Raw genomic sequence first — 17,936 nt, forward strand, 5'->3', positions numbered from 1 at the left:
AATTGTAATGAGATAGTTTACAACTAGACATTTTTACTTTATGGCAATCCGCTTGTGTCGACCCTTTCTGCTAAAACTAATCCATAATCTCCCAGCAAAATTGCATTATTGGACTTGGTTGCTGTGTAACGAATATGACTTCAGTTCTGTTCAAATTCTGTAAAGATCTGCAATGAATATTGTTTACCCAGCAGGTGGATATGACGTCACGGACATGGAACATCAGAAAATAACAACATCCAAATACGCGATTCCGTTTTCTTTTATAGCGCATTAAATTGTGATAACATTAGAAGGAGCTCGCTCTCTTATTTGAGACAGAAGGTGTTGTGAAACTCTAGATTTTTCTCCCTGTAACGGCACTCTCCGTGAATGCAGCAGAGATATCTTCTCGTAGTTAAAGTTAGTCCCCCCAAGCGGAGTAATATTGTTAGTATTTACAGTGTGGTTGTTGCATGCTTTCTTGGTACACAACATCGCGTGTACAGTTCATTATCTCTAGCAGAGAATTGTCTACTGCGTCCACCTACCATTGTCGATTCCGGTAAGTTGATCATATTATAATGTTCTCTCGTTACTCATTGCCTCTACTATTTCAGCTCGCTCACATGGAGTTTGTCTTTGTTTGCCACTGTTTTTTTTTTGTACTGTTTCTATGGCGAAATAAACAAATAAACAACACCAATAATATTACATGAGAGCTGAAATACTGCTCGATGTCTTGCCTTTTTAAATGCTCAGTGATATTATTAGAAGACATGGACGTTGGACCATCGAAAGAGGTGCAAATATGATGATAACTGCATTGATTTGGGGTTAACTTATATTGGGAGTAGTGCCTTCCTCAGCCACAGTGTGTTACATGTGCAAAAGTACCATCTCACAACTCGATGAAACCTTCACTCTTGCGCAGACATTTAGAGACAAAACATGTCATTTTGAAAAATAAGCCACAGGAGTTTTTTGACTGAGAATTAAGATGACTTTGAGTAATAAGACATGTATAAAAGCAACAGATACAATTAATAAGGGGCTAGAAGCGTCTTATATGGTGAGCTACTGAGTGGCTAGGACAGGCAAGCCCCATACTATTGTGGAGGACTTCATTCTTCCTGCTGCCACAGATATGGCTGGGACAATGCTGGGGGAAAAGGCCCCAAAAAACTATACAGACAATGCCTTCATCAAACAACACTGTTTCACGAGGCATCAGTGACATGGCAGGAGATGTTTTGAAACAATTAATGCTTCGTATACAAGCCAGTGAATTCTATGCTTTACAGCTCGATGAGTCAACAGACGTGGCGGGCATGTCACAGCTCCTGGTATATGTCCGTTACGTTTATGGGGTGTCAATTAAGGAAGACATCCTCTTCAGCAAACCATTGGAAACCAGGACAACAGGAGAGGATATTTTTTAAGTACTGGACAGCTTTGTGACATGGCGCAAAAGCCATGACAGGGAGACATAGTGGAGGGGTAACGCGCATGCAAGCAGTTGCTCACGACACCATTTGGGTACACTGCAGTATCCACCTAGAGGCTCTTGCTGCCAAAGGAATGCCGGACAGCTTGAAAGACGTTTTGGACTCTACAGTGAAAATGGTTAACTTTGTTAAAGCAAGGCCCCTGAACTATCCTGTATTTTCTGCACTATGCAATGATATGGGCAGCGACCATGTAACGCTTTTACAATATACAGAAGTGCGCTGGTTATCAAGGGGCAAAGTATTGACACGTTTTTTTTAATTGAGAGACGAGCTTAAAGTTTTTACTGACCATAATTTTCACTTGTCTGACCGCTTGCATGATGACGAGTTTCTCACACGACTGGCCTTTCCGGGTGATGTTTTTTTCTCACCTGAATGATCTGAATCTAAGATTACAGGGATTCTCCACAACTATATTCAATGTACGGGACAAAATTGAGGCTATGATTAAGAAGTTGGAGCTCTTCTCTGTCTGCATTATCAAGGACAACTGTCACAGGGGTCGTGAAATGGAGACCAAGACGCAGTGTGGATAGTGCTCATTTTCAATACTTTGATGAAGACACTTGACAAAATAACAAAACGACCAACACAGTCCCGTCAGGTACACTTAGACTTAACGGAAAACAACCACCCACCAAAACCCCATGAAAAACAAAGTGCCTAAGTATGGCTTCCAATCAGAGACAACGAAAAACACCTGCCTCTGATTGGAAACCATACCCGGAACCAACATAGAAAATACAACATAGAACGACAATCTAGACAACCCACATAGAAAACAGAAAACCCAAAATACATAGACAAAAACATCCCCCTGTCACGCCCTGACCAATCTACTATGGAAAAATGACCTCATACTAAGGTCAGAACGTGACAGTACCCCCCCCAAAGGTGCAGACTCCGACTGCACCTAAACCAAAAAACAACAACAACAACCCCAAACACAAAGGGAGGGCAGGGAGGGTGACAACAGTCCTCCGCTGAAGGCTCTGGGCTGCAGACCTCCGCTGAAGGCTCTGGGCTGCAGACCCCTGCTGAAGGCTCTGGGCTGCAGACCTCCGCTGAAGGCTCTGAGTCGCAAACCTCCGCTGAAGGCTCTGAGTCGCAAACCTCCGCTGAAGGCTCTGGGCCGCAGACCTCCGCTGAAAGCTCTGGGCCGCAGACCTCCGCTGAAGGCTCTGGGCCGCAGACCTCCGCTGAAGGCTCTGGGCCGCAGACCTCCGCTGAAGGCTCTGGGCAGCAGACCTCCGCTGAAGGCTCTGGGCCGCAGACCTCCGCTGAAGGCTCTGAGTCGCAGACCTCCGCTGAAGGCTCTGGGCCGCAGACCTCCGCTGAAGGCTCCGGGCTGAGGAGCGTCGCCGGAGGCTCCGGACTAGGAGGCGTCATCATCGGTTCCGGACTTATGACCGTTGCTACTGACTCCATGCCATGGATCATTTCAATAGGTTCCTCGCCAAGGATCATCCTTACGGGTGTCAGACCATCGACTATCACTGGAGGCCTTTTACGAGAAACAGGAATCGGTCTCACCGGACTGGGGAGACGCACTAAGGGCCAAGTGCTCACAGTAGGCACTGGCCGTACCGGGTTATGGACGCGCACTAGAGGAAGAGTGCGAGGAACAGGGACAGGACATACTGTGCTACGGAGGCGCACTGGAGAGCGAGTGCGAGAGGCAGGCACATGCTCGCTACAAAAAGCACGAGTAGTTGACTCAGGCCTCAACCCTTGCCCAGCCAAACTACTCGTGTGCCCCCCCAAAAAAATTTGGGGGCTGCCTCCCGTTTCTTCCAGGTAAGTTCCGAAATCTCTCGATTACCTGGCCCCAAGTCCAGTTTCTCCTTTCCCACCATTCTTCCACTGACCAGGTGTCAATATCTACCCAGGCACTCCGCTTGATCCAATCATGGTGTGTGGTTCTGTAATAAGGGTCGTCTAAAGGAGACCAAAATGCGGCGTGTGAAGTACTCATATTACTTTTATTTGAATGAAGACACTTGACAAAATAACAAAACGACCAACACAGTCCCGTCAGGTACACTTAGACTAAACGGAAAACAACCACCCACCAAAACCCCATGAAAAACAGGCTGCCTAAGTATGGCTTCCAATCAGAGACAACGAAAAACACCTGCCTCTGATTGGAAACCATACCCGGCACCAACATAGAAAATACAACATAGAACGACAATCTAGACAACCCACATAGAAAACCCAAAATACATAGACAAAAACACTCCCCTGTCACGCCCTGACCAAACCACTAAGGAAAAATGACCTCATACTAAGGTCAGAACGTGACAACAACACACAGGTCTTTCCATCATTGTATGATTTTTTGGTGTGCAAATGAACTCAAGCTTACCAATGTCAAATGTGATATAGCGAAGCACCTGAGTGAGTTGGGTGCGCAATTACGCATGTACTTTCCCATAACGGATGACACAAACAACTGGATTCGTTATCCCTTTCATGCCCTGCCTCCAGTCCACTTACCAATATCTGAACAAGAGAGCCTCATCGAAATTGCAACAAGTGGTTCTGTGAAAATTGAATTTAATCAGAAGCCACTGACAGATTTCTGGATTGGGCTACGCAAAGAGTATCCTGCCTTGGCAAATCGCACTGTTAAGACACTGATGCCCGTTGCAACCACGTACCTACAGTATGTGAGAGTGAATTCTCGGCCCTCACTAGCATGAAAACTAAGTACAGGCACTGACTGTGTGGAAAATGATTTAAGACAGACTCTCTCCAATACAACCCAACAGTGCAGAGTTATGTGCATCCTTTCAAGCACATCCTTCTCATTAACCTGTGTTTAGTTATTCACAGTTTTCGATGAACAAATAAAGTTTTATATGTAAGATGGCTAAATAAAGAGCAAAATGATTTGTGCCCTGGTCCTATAAGAGCTCTTTGTCACTTCCCACGAGCCGGGTTGTGATGACAACTCACACTCATTCTCATGTTTAGTGTGTGTGTGTGGCAGGCTTACAATGATGGCAAAAAACAACATTTGAGAGTGCACTAACCCTGGTGCTAGAGGGGGGTACGCAGCTAGAGGTTGAATGTTTGAAGGGGTACGGAACTATAAAACGTTTGGGAACGATTGCACTAGAAGAAACTCATGGACAATATGGACACAGATATAAAAAATGAATACTATACATGAATATATTTTTAAGTTATTATAAGTAAGTTATTCAAGTACCAAATTACCAAAGTTACCATAGATTTCCATAAATGATCTGTTAATTATCAAAACTACAGAATGTTCTTGACTTTGACCGGTATCTTTGAAACGCTAATTCTGATGCTTTGGTCTTGGTCCCATTATCTCCACCTACTGGTAACTTTTTGTCATGACTTTTCTGGCATTTTTGCTGTAAGTCACTATTAGTTCTACTGATACTCCACACGTTATTATCACTTCTGAGATAAACAAAAAAGCTCACTACAACAACAGAGCTTATTATTTGCAAAATAATGTAATTTTCCTTTGTCTACCCACATCAATCAATTGTTTGATCAGCCTTAGCAGTAAAGAACAAGTAAAACATGAATATTATCCCCATAGGATGCTTGTTGTGAAATGTAGATGCATGTCTATTTCCAGGCTTTGTGTCCCTTGCTGACAAATACAGTAGTAACAGATGGGTGAAATGTCCTCAGAAGTCATTATCTGTGAACCCTGTCCAGAAGTGGCTTCCTTTCATTACATGTAGAATGGTAGTCATCTAGTGTTCCTCTGTTGCTCTTAATGCCCTCAGCAGCAGGGGAGAACATATGAAAGCCAACCCTTTGGAAATCGAGAGTAGATTCTTTTCATTTGCTTAATTACCTAATTAACAGAAAGCTAATTACTTTGTTGTGTGCATGAGTGCATTTGGAGAGGGTGTTACATAACTGATAGTAATCCTCAATTAATTTGTTTTAAAGCAGCACTCTATCAAGTCAAGGCCTAATCCACAGCACATTGGCAACATCAAACCAATAATATGTCAAAACAATTCAGACAAAACACTTGTGTGTTAGACAACGTTGAGCTTAATTTGCCCAATATACAGATACGTTTAGCCGACTATTGGCTGGCTGACTTTGTAATTGTGTGTTGTATTGTCTTATTATGGATAAACATTTTGATTTAATTTTCACCAATTAGAAGTTTGCCTAGAGAATTGTTTTTTTTTGTGTTCATTGTGTGATTACTACTTTGATGTTGTAAAGAGAAAGGGGTGCCAATGTTACTATAAATGTATGCATTACAGTCCTATAATGTACATCAAACTGTGGACATGCACAAAGTGTGAAAAACTATGCAAAAAAAAGAAAAATAGAATATATACATGATTCCTGTTCCAGGAGAGTGCATCTTATAATCAAACTTGATTCATTTCACTGCAAACATTGTCTGATTGATCAGGCAGGTTTTGTTTTCATGAACAATACATGTTTATTTCCATTGCAAAATATTTATTTCAAGTGATGTCATTTTATTTGTAATATCCTATGTTGGAATAGTTAATGTAGGTAATTTCCCTATTCCCCGGTGTTTAGGGGTATCTATAGATATTCTTCTCTGTATTCCTTTTGTTTGTGTTTTGGGTGTAAAGTACTGTACATTTGTTACAACTAATATTGTCTTTTGTTGTATGTTTTCTGCATTATCTGGAACTTGCTGCACATTTTATTGAATTGACAACATTTTCTATCTAATTTAACACCTTGTGACTGACTGCATGGTTTGGACTTCACCTGGACTAAACACAAATCCCACACCTGCATGTTTCTGTGGCTGTGTGAGAGGACCAGAGGACCATTAAACACAACACCGTGGTCTGGTCACGCTAAGGGCCATACCGTGATTGATGTGTCTCTCCCACGCCTTGGGGCTGCTTGTTTCTCCTCAACTTCTTTACGAGGAGAATATGGAACAGTGGCCCCCACCATCACCAGATGTCTTTAACCGTAATAACAATAAGCCTCTAATATGTCATCAGTACTCTTTACTATATGGCTTTGTGTTTTTTTCAGGATTATTCAACTAACATTTGATTTTAGGCTTAATGTAGACCTTTTCATTTTCAGCTGCAGAGAGCTGTACAGGTTGAAGGCATGTCTAAATGTTTCATAATTTATATATGATGGAGTAATTGTGTGACTGTTACAATTTACACATTTGATTATTAAAGTAATTATCACTATCATTAATAATCAAAGTGTTTACTGTTTTATCATAGGAGCAATGAGATGGTACCGGCTTCAACTGCTGTCAGAGGGTGGCGCTCTATACCAAAGAAACAGACTTTCCAAGAAAACCCATCAGCCATGCTGTGCCTTCTAGATGCAGCCATGATAAATTTACTGTCGTTTGTAATGAAATGAACTGTGCTTTTCAGACCTTGATCAAGGACAAAGAGACTTAAAATATTTTCTCTTGAGGTTAAATTAATGTTGCTTTTCAACGAGTGTTAACTGGACTATTGGACCGACCTGTGATAATTATTTTCTGTAGGGGGCAAATGACAGACTTTTAATTACTGCCATAATGTCTTAACACCTTCAGTGACAGTAAAGAGGGCTGGAACAGGGAAAAGTCCGTTTTCATAGGCTTATACCAGTTATTTTGAGGAAGTAACTAATAATGCTCTTTATAATATAGGGGAAGACGTCTGCCACTACAGAATAGTTTCCAACAAAGTTGAGGCCGAGACATAGGACACTTGTACGTTTGCTTGCATTCATTAAACTTTGTCCCTCTGTCGAACTTTCACCCCTCGAACTCCCTCCTTTCATTGGACAAAGTGCAGAAAAAAGAAAAGAAAGCTTTTCTGCCTCAATTGTAATGAGATAGTTTACAACTAGACATTTTTACTTTATGGCAATCCGCTTGTGTCGACCCTTTCTGCTAAAACTAATCCATAATCTCCCAGCAAAATTGCATTATTGGACTTGGTTGCTGTGTAACTGGCAACGAATATGACTTCAGTTCTGTTCAAATTCTGTAAAGATCTGCAATGAATATTGTTTACCCAGCAGGTGGATATGACGTCACGGACATGGAACATCAGAAAATAACAACATCCAAATCCGCGATTCCGTTTTCTTTTATAGCGCATTAAATTGTGATAACATTAGAAGGAGCTCGCTCTCTTATTTGAGATCGAAGGTGTTGTGAAACTCTAGATTTTTCTCCGTGTAATGGCACTCTCCTTGAATGCAGCAGAGATATCTTCTCGTAGTTAAAGTTAGTCCCCCCCAAGCGGAGTAATATTGTTAGTATTTACAGTGTGGTTGTTGCATGCTTTCTTGGTACACAACATCGCGTGTACAGTTCATTATCTCTAGCAGAGAATTGTCTACTGCGGCCACCTACCATTGTCGATTCCGGTAAGTTGATCATATTATAATGTTCTCTCGTTACTCATTGCCTCTACTATTTCGGCTCGCTCACATGGAGTTTGTCTTTGTTTGCCACTGTTTTCTTTTTTGTATTGTTTCTATGGCGAAATAAACAAATAAACAACACCAATAATATTACATGAGAGCTGAAATACTGCTCGATGTCTTGTTTTATCGCTGTAAGCAGCGTATACATTTTGAAATGCTCAGTGATAGTATTCGAAGAAGAGATACCGCATCTTCTACTTTTCTAGAAGTTTGGTCGGGTAGTTGTTGCTCTCTTATTTTCTCATGTTTGTGACCCCGGGTAAATGTTATTTTAACATTCTCAAGAGCATGTAAGAAGTGCAAGTTATACTTTGTGAAACCATGCTCTTGGTAAACTAAGTGTTTACACTTTAACTCAACATGAGCTTTCTGAATGTAGAGAGGAAGTTTGAGTGCCGTGATTTCTTTGGACCAAAATCAGGGATAAGGGACTTTTCCCCACGTGCTACCTTCCACAAACTGCAGGACGGACCAGACTTACTGAATAGCTATGACTCTGACAATTCAAATTGCAAATGTCATATATTTTGACACATTATAATTTCTTATGGTTACAGTAGAAAGCACAATTTTTGATAGTTCAATTATGTACATTGACATAACCTAATGTATACCACGATTTCATAGTTACTGTAACACTTGCATAGACAATACCACTCTCCTATAGTGTAATAACATAATTGTGGTATAGTGCACTGCAATGGTATTGAATACTCTTTTTATACTCTAAGCATCTCCATATACAGGGGACATCTTTTGTAGACTTTTCTTATTTGCTACAATTACCATCCCACTTTGAGTTGTTAGTGCTTAGCTGTTGGAGGGAAGAAAGTTTTACATAACTTTTTTGACCGGGTTGTAGTAGATTATATACATTTTTTTTGTTGTATGAATATATTCCACGGTGAAAGTAGAAGGAACTTTGATAAATGACATGTTTATTATTGTAGTGGTGCTGTACAGTAAAGACCATATCAAACGGTAGAGGTTTTTTTATAAGGTAATGCTAAGTGTTGAACTAACATAGATAAATGAAAACATATTTTGGTTGCACTTTTATAATGGCAAGTGTGTTCAGTTGTTCCATTTATTTCCTGTTCTATTATTTACATCTTGAACTATATTAAATCATCATTATTGCAATTAAAATAACTTCACACTGTAACTTGCACACAGGGTGTATATCATGTTTGAATAATTTTGTATATATTTATAGACCATGATTGTTTCCCTAAGCCAGGAGGGAACATAACAAGCACACAACAGTTAGATATACATTTTCCTCACAATAAGGGCCCAAACCAAACCTGCAGCTGGTGCTCTATTGGAGCTAAAACCATCAAAAAATAAAAGGCAACCGCAGCTTTAACATCTATCGTTGGCAGAGCTCCCTCTTTCTTGCTCTTTGGATTAGTCATTGTCTGAGGGGAAAAAACACTTTTTGTAGGAGAAGTAAAGTAAACAGCCTTGAACAAGTGAACCTTGACAACCCAGATTAAGGAAAACATTGAAGATCAAACAATGCTGCTGCTGGGCTGTTGTCATGAGCTGCCTGAGAGAGAGCTGCAGACTATTTGAACAAGCACTGGGGTTTGTGTGCTCACTTATGCAGAAATGGACCTTCGCAAATGCTGACCCAGGTTTAAAAAGCAAAGGGTGAACTTTCTTTGATACTTTCCAGCTCTGGTGTTTTATACAGCCAGTGTCCAGAGAGCCCCAGCCTTTCTTCTCCTGTACGACAGGAACACACTAACAGTGTCCTCTCGGACTGCTTTATGCCAGATAAAACTACAGTACTTTCCTTGCCCGCTATTGCAACTGAAAACATTCACAATCTGAAAAAAGTATTAAAATCTAGACAGGGTAGTCATATGCAGTGTTATTACTTAGCCTCCTTGAATTCCTATCCAATCCGTAATGTGTGTGTTATCTTCAAAAGTCCTTATTTTCAGTTTGGCCTTTTTAGTACATACACAGGCTTGTGTTTTGGGTCCTCTGTGTATAATGAGAATTGAGGCTAAATTGGTGAGAAAGTAATCAGTCACTCATGTATTCAGTCTGAGGAGGACTCCCATCCCAGAGTGGACGGGCTTGCTCTTTCATCTGACTGCTCAGTATTTTGTGAACACACGCTGAAATATCCAGTGCTGGGTACGGAAGGCCTGTAAACTGACTGTGCCCTCGCTAGCAGCTCCATGATAAGAAAAGTTATTTTGGTGGGAATGAGCTTTCACACTACATAGAGTTTCCAGACTAGGGCTGGTATTAGGGTACTTGCTTGATTTACCCTGTCATTATTGTTTAATACAGAGTTACTGTAACGTAACGTGGTACCACTTTTGGATAACTTTCCCTATGTAACTTGTGTATTATATATCATCACTTCATTGTCGGAACGTTCACATCATGAGTTTGTCATGTGACTTACACATGTTTACATTAAAATTGGTCGTACATGGAAAGGATGAGGGAATTAATAGTAGGATTGTAAGCAGCACAAGTGTGACTAGTAGACCTACAGTATTTATTAGTGTCCTATTGCATTCTAATGGAATGGGTAACAAAGGAAAGCAGGACAATATTTGCAGGGTAAAGGTTAGTGTTGTCCCACTCCCTGTGGGGTGCCCAGGCAGCTGTTGTCTCTCTGTGCCGTGTCCCTGGCACACTGTGCTCTCCATGCCAGGCTGCCAGGCCATTGGTCAGGGAGTGGACGGCTTCAGGTGAGATCCGAGCAGCTCCTCTGTTTCCATGGAGACTGCACACGCTCAGGACGGCCATTAACTAATTCAACCATTAATTACTGTCTTCCTCTGTCATCTGTCCATAAAAAAGGGAGGGTGACATAATGTCACTGCAACAGGGGGAAGAAAGGAAGTTTGCAATGTCTATCAATTAGCTATACGTAATTAATTAATTATTGTTGCATGATAAAAAGTTAGTACATTTTTTTTTTTACGATTTTGTAATGGACATTTGATTATTTTTCACACCTTTTTTCCAGTGCAATGATTTTTGGGGAAATCATTAGCGCCTATTTTGTTGCCAGTTTTGTTTGTCTACAATTTAGTATTTATGTATATTTCATGTTATACTGTACATCATACTGGTTTTTCTGTTATTTTGTTTTGGTGGATGCCCACCTGAGACCTAATTACTTTAGTTTCACCTGCTTATCATCAATAATCCATTGAAAGGAGATAAAATCAGTTCACTTATACTAGAATGGAAGAGTAATAATGAAAGGGCAGTAGACAATTGTGCCATTTCAATGTGTCTACGGCTGCAAACTACACTCTCTGTAGTACTGTTGGTTTGCATTGAGATGTGAAAACTTTGCATGTGTGTAGGAGTGTAGAGCGTAGTGACTATGCCTGAAAGTAATGTTTCACTCAATCTACTCATAAGGAAAGCAAATGCTTGTGCAAATCTAAACACCTCTCATATTCAAATATGTACATCTTCCATACATTTTTCTCACACATTCTTTTTTGCCATAGAGCTGACTAGTCAAACCTCAAGGGCATCTGAGATGTGAGACGTATTTTGGAGATTGAAAGGATTGCAACAGTTTTTTTCTTTTAAATAAACGGGTCACAATTGGCATGGTTCCAATCTCTTGTGGTGTGTGTGTGTATATATATATATATTACTTCTTCCATAGTGGAGAATGGAGCTGTGCCCCCCCAGGTCAGAACTCAGGCCAGCATATCATCTTCCATGTCTCACCCATAGGCTGCAGAGCTGGGCTGATTGGATTAGGACTCCGATCTGAGGGGAGGGATCAGACCCATGGGTGGGTTTCTCCCTGATCCAGGGTTCCACGGGCAGGAGCCACATGGGTAAAGGGAGGGATCCCACACAACACTGTTCCTAGTGGTGAGACTTTCTATGAATGTGACATTTGAAAACACCAAAGGATGCCTGCTATGATCCAGACTGTTGTGGAGTCTTGATCTAGATATTTCAGTAATTTTCTGTTTCACTATACTACTCACCTGTGTGTCTCACAAGCAGTTTGTACTGGTCACATGTCGTGATATGCACATATAGCCGATGTCAAGTATTTCACGTCACATATGCATGCAGTGGAATCACTGTATTGAGCAGCACCTTCTTGGCTGGGAATAAGACTACAGACACTCCTACAGGTTGGCCAAGGTTTTCCTATGCCTGGTGTCCCTGTTGAGGGGTGGCCTTGGTCCCTTCTTTCTGCTCTCCTTAGTGACTCAATAATTCTGGCCTTTGTCTATGTGTTTTTCAAGGTCGATATACAGTGCATTCGGAAAGTATTCAGATATATATATATATATATATATAAACTTATTTACATAAGTATTCAGACCCTTTGCTATGAGACTCGATATTGAGCTCTGGTGCATTCTGTTTCCATTGATCATCCTTGAGATGTTTCAGCAACTTGATTGTAGTCCACCTGTGCTAAATTCAATTGATTGGACATTATTTGGAAAGGCACACACCTGTCTATATATAGTACCACAGTTGACAGTGCGTGTTAAAGCAAAAAGCAAGCCATGAGGTCGAAGGAATTGTCCGTAGAGCCCCGAGACAAGATTGTGTCGGCACAGATCTGGGGAAGGGTACACAAAAAATGTCTGCAGCATTGATGGTCCCCAAGAACACAGTGGCCTCCATCATTCTTAAATGGAAGAAGTTTGGAACCACCAAGACTCTTCCTAAAGCTGGCCGCCCGGCCAAACTGAGTATTCAGGGGGGAAGGGCCTTGGTCAGGGAGGTGTCCTAGAACCTGATGGTCACTCTGACAGAGCTCCAGAGTTCCTCTATGGAGATGGGAGAACCTTCTAGAAGGACAACCATCTCATCAGCACACCAATCAGGCCTTTATGGTAGAGTGGCCAGACGGAAGCCACTCCTCAGTAAAATGCACATGACAGGCCGCTTGGAGTTTGACAAAAGGCACCTAAAGGACTCACAGACCATGAGAAACAAGATTCTCTGGTCTGATGAAACCAAGATTGAACTCTTTGGCCTGAATGCCAAGTGTCACATAAGGAGGAAACCAGGCACCATCCCTATGTAACCGATGTGAAATGGCTTGCTAGTTAGCGGGGTGCGCGCTAACAGCGTTTCGATCGGTGACGTCACTCGCTCTGAGACCTTGAAGTAGTTGTTCTCCTTGCTCTGCAAGGGCTGTGGCTTTTGTGGAGCGATGGGTAACGATGCTTCGAGGGTGGCTGTTGTCGATGTGTGCAGTGGGTCCCTGGTTCGAGCCCAGGTAGGGGCGAGGAGAGGGACGGAAGCTAAACTGTTACACCTACAGCTTGAGAGGATCTGTAGAGAATGGGAGCAACTCCCGAAATACAGCAGTGCCAAGCTTGTAGCCTCATACCCAAGAAGACTCAAGCCTGAAATTGCTGCCAAAGGTGCTTCAACAAAGTACTGAGTAAAGGGTCTAAATACTTATGTAAATGTGATATTTCTTCTTTTTTTAATATACATTTGCAAGCATTTAAAAAAAAAATTTTTTGCTCTGTCATTATGGGGTATTGTGTGATGAGGGGAAAAAATGATTTAATCCATTTTAGAATAAGGTTGTAACGTAACAAAATGTGCAAAAAGTCAAGGGGTCTGAGTACTTTACGAATGCACTGTAGTCCTATTATTACCTTGGCTGCACAAGCACATTTTTTTCCTGACAATTGTTTAGAATACTGCACTATTTACTGAAATTCTGCATTTCTTACCAGAATTTCCCCAGTAGAATATGTCCAGCATACCTTAGAGTTACTCACGCTCCCTTTTGGGTGTTTCACAGGTACGCAGCAAACAGTTTTAGGCAGACATCAGAGGCCAAGCCGTATGCTACAATCTGTGTTCAGCTTCCAGGCGAGACCTCAACACACAGGCCAGCTGAGAGAAACGTGTGTGTGTGTGTGTGTGTGTGTGTGTGTGTGTGTTTCTACATTTGTGTACGAGGTCTCTTGCCTTTAAAGTAAAGATTCACCCAATTTGAATGTAATATTTTTTTTGGTGCATCTCTGAGGGATGTTCTATTGAATCCCTGGGTCATTTCATGTTTTCATGTGTATCTGAGCTATTGCTTTTCAAGCAGGTAGAAATTAGGCCGTTCTGATGTAGCATTGCGATAAAGCCACTCTCACTACACTGTAAGTTAATAGGAATCTGACTTTTAGATTGTGTAAATGTCTATCATACATGTCAGATTTCAATACAGGAGGTTGTCTTCTCTCAAATGAGTCATTGATCATATTCCTACCATGAGAAATGTGTAATTTAACAGAGGTTCTAACATATTTATCCTATTTGTTTGCCTCTTCAGTCCAGAGTACGTTGAGATTTTATAGCTAACTAGCTACTTCACATGCTGATATTTACTTTGGTATTATTGTGTGTAGCTACCTTTGCTAGCTAGCTAGCTTGCCAGCCAGCCCATTTTGTAGTTGACTTGAGCTGCAACGGATTTACACAACGATTTTCACGTGTTGCTAACAACCTTATTATATTGACAAAATGAAACATTTGTTCACAAAAATATTGTCCTCACATGTTAGTGTTATGTAACATTGTAAATTATAGGAATGAGTGGTTTTGGGTGGATTTTTCCTTTAAGATCCAGGCACCACACCTTAATATGTTTGTTCTTTTCCCCTTAATCATATCACAATCAATTTGTACCAGTTGAATGTGAACACAAATATAATACTTTCCCCCCTCTGAAATATTGTATTAAATTATGCACCTTTTGTGATATCATTAGATATGCTCATATTTGCATATCACGGTAGTCCATTTTGCTGGACACTGGATGAAGTGTGCCTAAATATTTTTCTTTCATTTTCTTAAAATACTCCATGACCGGATTTACACACAGCCCATTGTGGATTCATACTTTTTTCATCTTTTCATCTGTAAAATACTAAAGAAAGGTAAGTAAAAAGCATTTTTGGCAGAACATTTTTAAGAACGTCATCTAGAATACAAATTTGACAACATATAAACTATTCCCTATGTATAAATCTGGAGAATACGTCTAAGGATAATCACACACAGATTATCAGCTTCTTTGGCTGAGAAAAATGTGTTGCTGTGTGGGAAGAATTTCACTTTAGGGAAATGGCAGTTTAAAGACAACAACACTGAATTTAGACTACCAAACACCTATTTAGACCCAATCACCATTTTCAAAGTAAGTTACTACATATAGTTCAGTTTGTAACATTCTCTATGAAATGTTCTTTTAAATTATGTGTGATTCAATGTAGTAAACTTTGAAATTATGGATGTATGTCAATTTAAAAGTGTTTACAATTCATGACATTTTGATGATGGTAGTATGATAAACTAACAAAAATATACATTTTCACAAACTGTTCAACATTTTTATTTTGACCTTTTGAAAATACTAATATTAATGGACCAAAATACCCCCCCCCCCCTTAAGGTATTTGCCTATTGGACCACAGTCCTTCTCATCATACTGATGCTTCCACTAATCTGGGATCTGCCTGTGCAGTGTGCTGCTCGACAATTAGAATTAGCACCAAACACCTAAACATAAGCAGTAACGCCTCCTTTAGAACACCAGCAACACTAGTTTAAATCAGCTATAGTATTTCACAACATTAAGGCCAAGGGAGCAGAGCACTGCTAAGGGAGTCAGCCAGCCAGTCCCAGCCTTGGCGTCTTTGGTGTGTTCTCAGTTGGCAGCCCAACCCTGACAAGAAACATAACATGGCAGGGCCTGCTCTTCCATCATCAGTGCTGGGCGGAAAGTTGCTGTGCTTTGATCATGTTTTTGGGCGCATCGCTCCAGCTTAGCCCTGCCGCTCACGATGTGATAAGCCATCACAGTACTCAGATCTGAGCCGGCAGCACTGTGGGCTTGAGGAGAGACAGGGGAGAGCGTTTGCAGACGTGGAGAGCAGCAATGCAAATTATGTTGACAGGTTGTTAAGGCACTCTTTCTCTCTGCCTTTGAATTAAACAATGTTGTTCCTTTCCGCCCTCTCTCCTTTCAAGAAAATGATCCGTTTCATTTGAACTACTACTTTGAGATGGAACTACACTATTCCCACATTTCCCTGGCCTATGTTCACGATTAAAACGCCTTTTAATTAGAGGTGCATATTAATTACCTTATCGGAGCATGTTTTGAATGATTTAGCGAAATGATGCCAATTGAAACATTCTAAGTAAATAAAACTGATGTAACTTAACTTTGAAGTTGAATGTCCCCTTTTGCTCTAGTCTACTTCTGTATTAGATGTTAGTACATACATGTTTTAGAACCCAGATTTTTTTTTTTTAAAGGCTGCTCTTAATTGAGTGGTTGTTGCTTGTTTATTTGATGTGTATTTACCAGCTGGGTGGTAATAGGGGAGCTGTAATTGTCAGAGATGTACTGCTCTCGCTCTCTAGGAGAGGATCACCTACTCTGATGAGCACAGAACATAGATGAAAGTTACTGTTACAACTACTCTGCCTCATTTAAGGTACCAGTAGAAGAGAGTAAAACAGGATCATTATTTGTCCTACATCCGTGAGAGGTACAACGTACCTGGGTGGACTATTTGGGAAGTACTGTAAAAACGAAAATTGTCTCGTTATTAGTCGTATATTTGACAATAGTCTGAGAGGGTAAGCTACATCATGGAAAGTGACAGGTGTTACACCAAAAGTGATTTGATTTGATTGACAGACAAGTCAACATCTAGGCTACTAGTTTGATTAAATGATTCAAATAGAAGTTCTCCCTCCTTGAGAAGAGTTATCCAAAGAATAACTGTATGGATGGTTTACAGCTCACTCTTCACTAGGCTTATTATAGTAGGCTGAAATATAAGCGTGGTGCTCAAGGCTGGTGATTGTGGAAGGCCTTGAGGATTTAGAGTCTCTCATGAGGACACAGTACCTTTGTAGATAATGGCTGTGTTAACCTAGATTCATGACTTCTATTTTCAGAGTCCCTTGAATATTGAGTTGAAGCATACAATATTGCATATTGAAAGGAAAGGCTTTAACTAAATGAAATCATACTGATGTGGTTTGTCCAAACAACACAGTAGATGAATAGATGTTGATGGTGACTTGCCTTACCTCAATGACTCAGATGACCTGAAAATGGGGGAATTACAGTGCCTAGTGAAAGTCTACACACCCTTAACAGTGTCTTCACATTTTGCTGCCTTCACATTAAGTGAAAGAAAGTAAAAAATAAAAACTCAAAATTAATACACAATGAAAGTGTCTTGATTACGTATGTCTTCACGCTCCAGAGTTAAAACTTAGTGGAAGCACCTTTGGCAGCCATTACAGCTGTGAATACAGCTTTTTGAATACTATTGTACTTTGCACAACTCTCTTAGGGCAACATACAGTAAGTATGTCCATTATATTTGTCACAATTACAGACGCACAAGTATCATACGCTCCCAAAAATGCTAACCATTCTAATGGTGAGAAGTTAGCATGTCTTTGGGGGATGATATTTGTGCAAATGCATCCAACAAGTTTGTAGAGTCACAAGCTTGATGTAATCATTGCGTGCTAGGAATATGGGACCATATACTAAACTTTTGACTACTCTAGCCCTTCCCTGCACTCAAATGACCTAGTGTCCTCATGGGTGGAATGTTATTAAAAAAAAATCATAATTAATAAACTTTCTTTTTTTTTTTACATTTGTTGAGAAATCTGGTGTTTCTATGACAAATTGTGTTGTTATATTTCAGTCTTCTGTGATGTATATTAAGTGTAATATTGGGATGCAAACGCAAAATTGAATACATTTAAACTATATCTGACATGGTACAGGTGTCTTCTATTTTTAAGGCCATAACCATGTGTGTGAGGTGTATATACTTCTGTAGATTTGTTTAAGACTGCCAAGAAACACTCTGTGTGACCCTAATTTGGTCCACTGCAGTAAAGGATTAATAGACCTATAAGTGAATTTGTCCCAATACTTTTGGTCCCCTAAAATTGGGGAAC

The 17,936-nt window shown here is 40.5% G+C and overlaps 1 protein-coding gene across 13 annotated transcripts in view; it reads left to right on the forward strand.

The window, feature by feature from the left end:
* The first annotated feature begins 423 nt into the window (after positions 1–423).
* LOC106582854 (forkhead box protein P1-B) overlaps positions 424–17,936 on the forward strand; it is a 213,748-nt gene continuing 196,235 nt past the window's right edge. For 3 of the 13 annotated variants that reach the window (XM_045705054.1, XM_045705052.1, XM_045705055.1), the window contains exon 1: positions 7,395–7,886. The gene's annotated coding sequence lies outside the window, so the exon portion shown is untranslated. Of the gene's footprint in view, positions 545–7,392; positions 7,887–17,936 lie in introns of those variants that run through there. The other 10 variants (XM_045705053.1, XM_045705056.1, XM_014166388.2 and 7 more) reach the window with 10 other exon arrangements.

This window comes from Salmo salar, chromosome ssa22 (assembly GCF_905237065.1).
Source record: "Salmo salar chromosome ssa22, Ssal_v3.1, whole genome shotgun sequence".
NCBI lineage: Eukaryota > Metazoa > Chordata > Actinopteri > Salmoniformes > Salmonidae > Salmo > Salmo salar.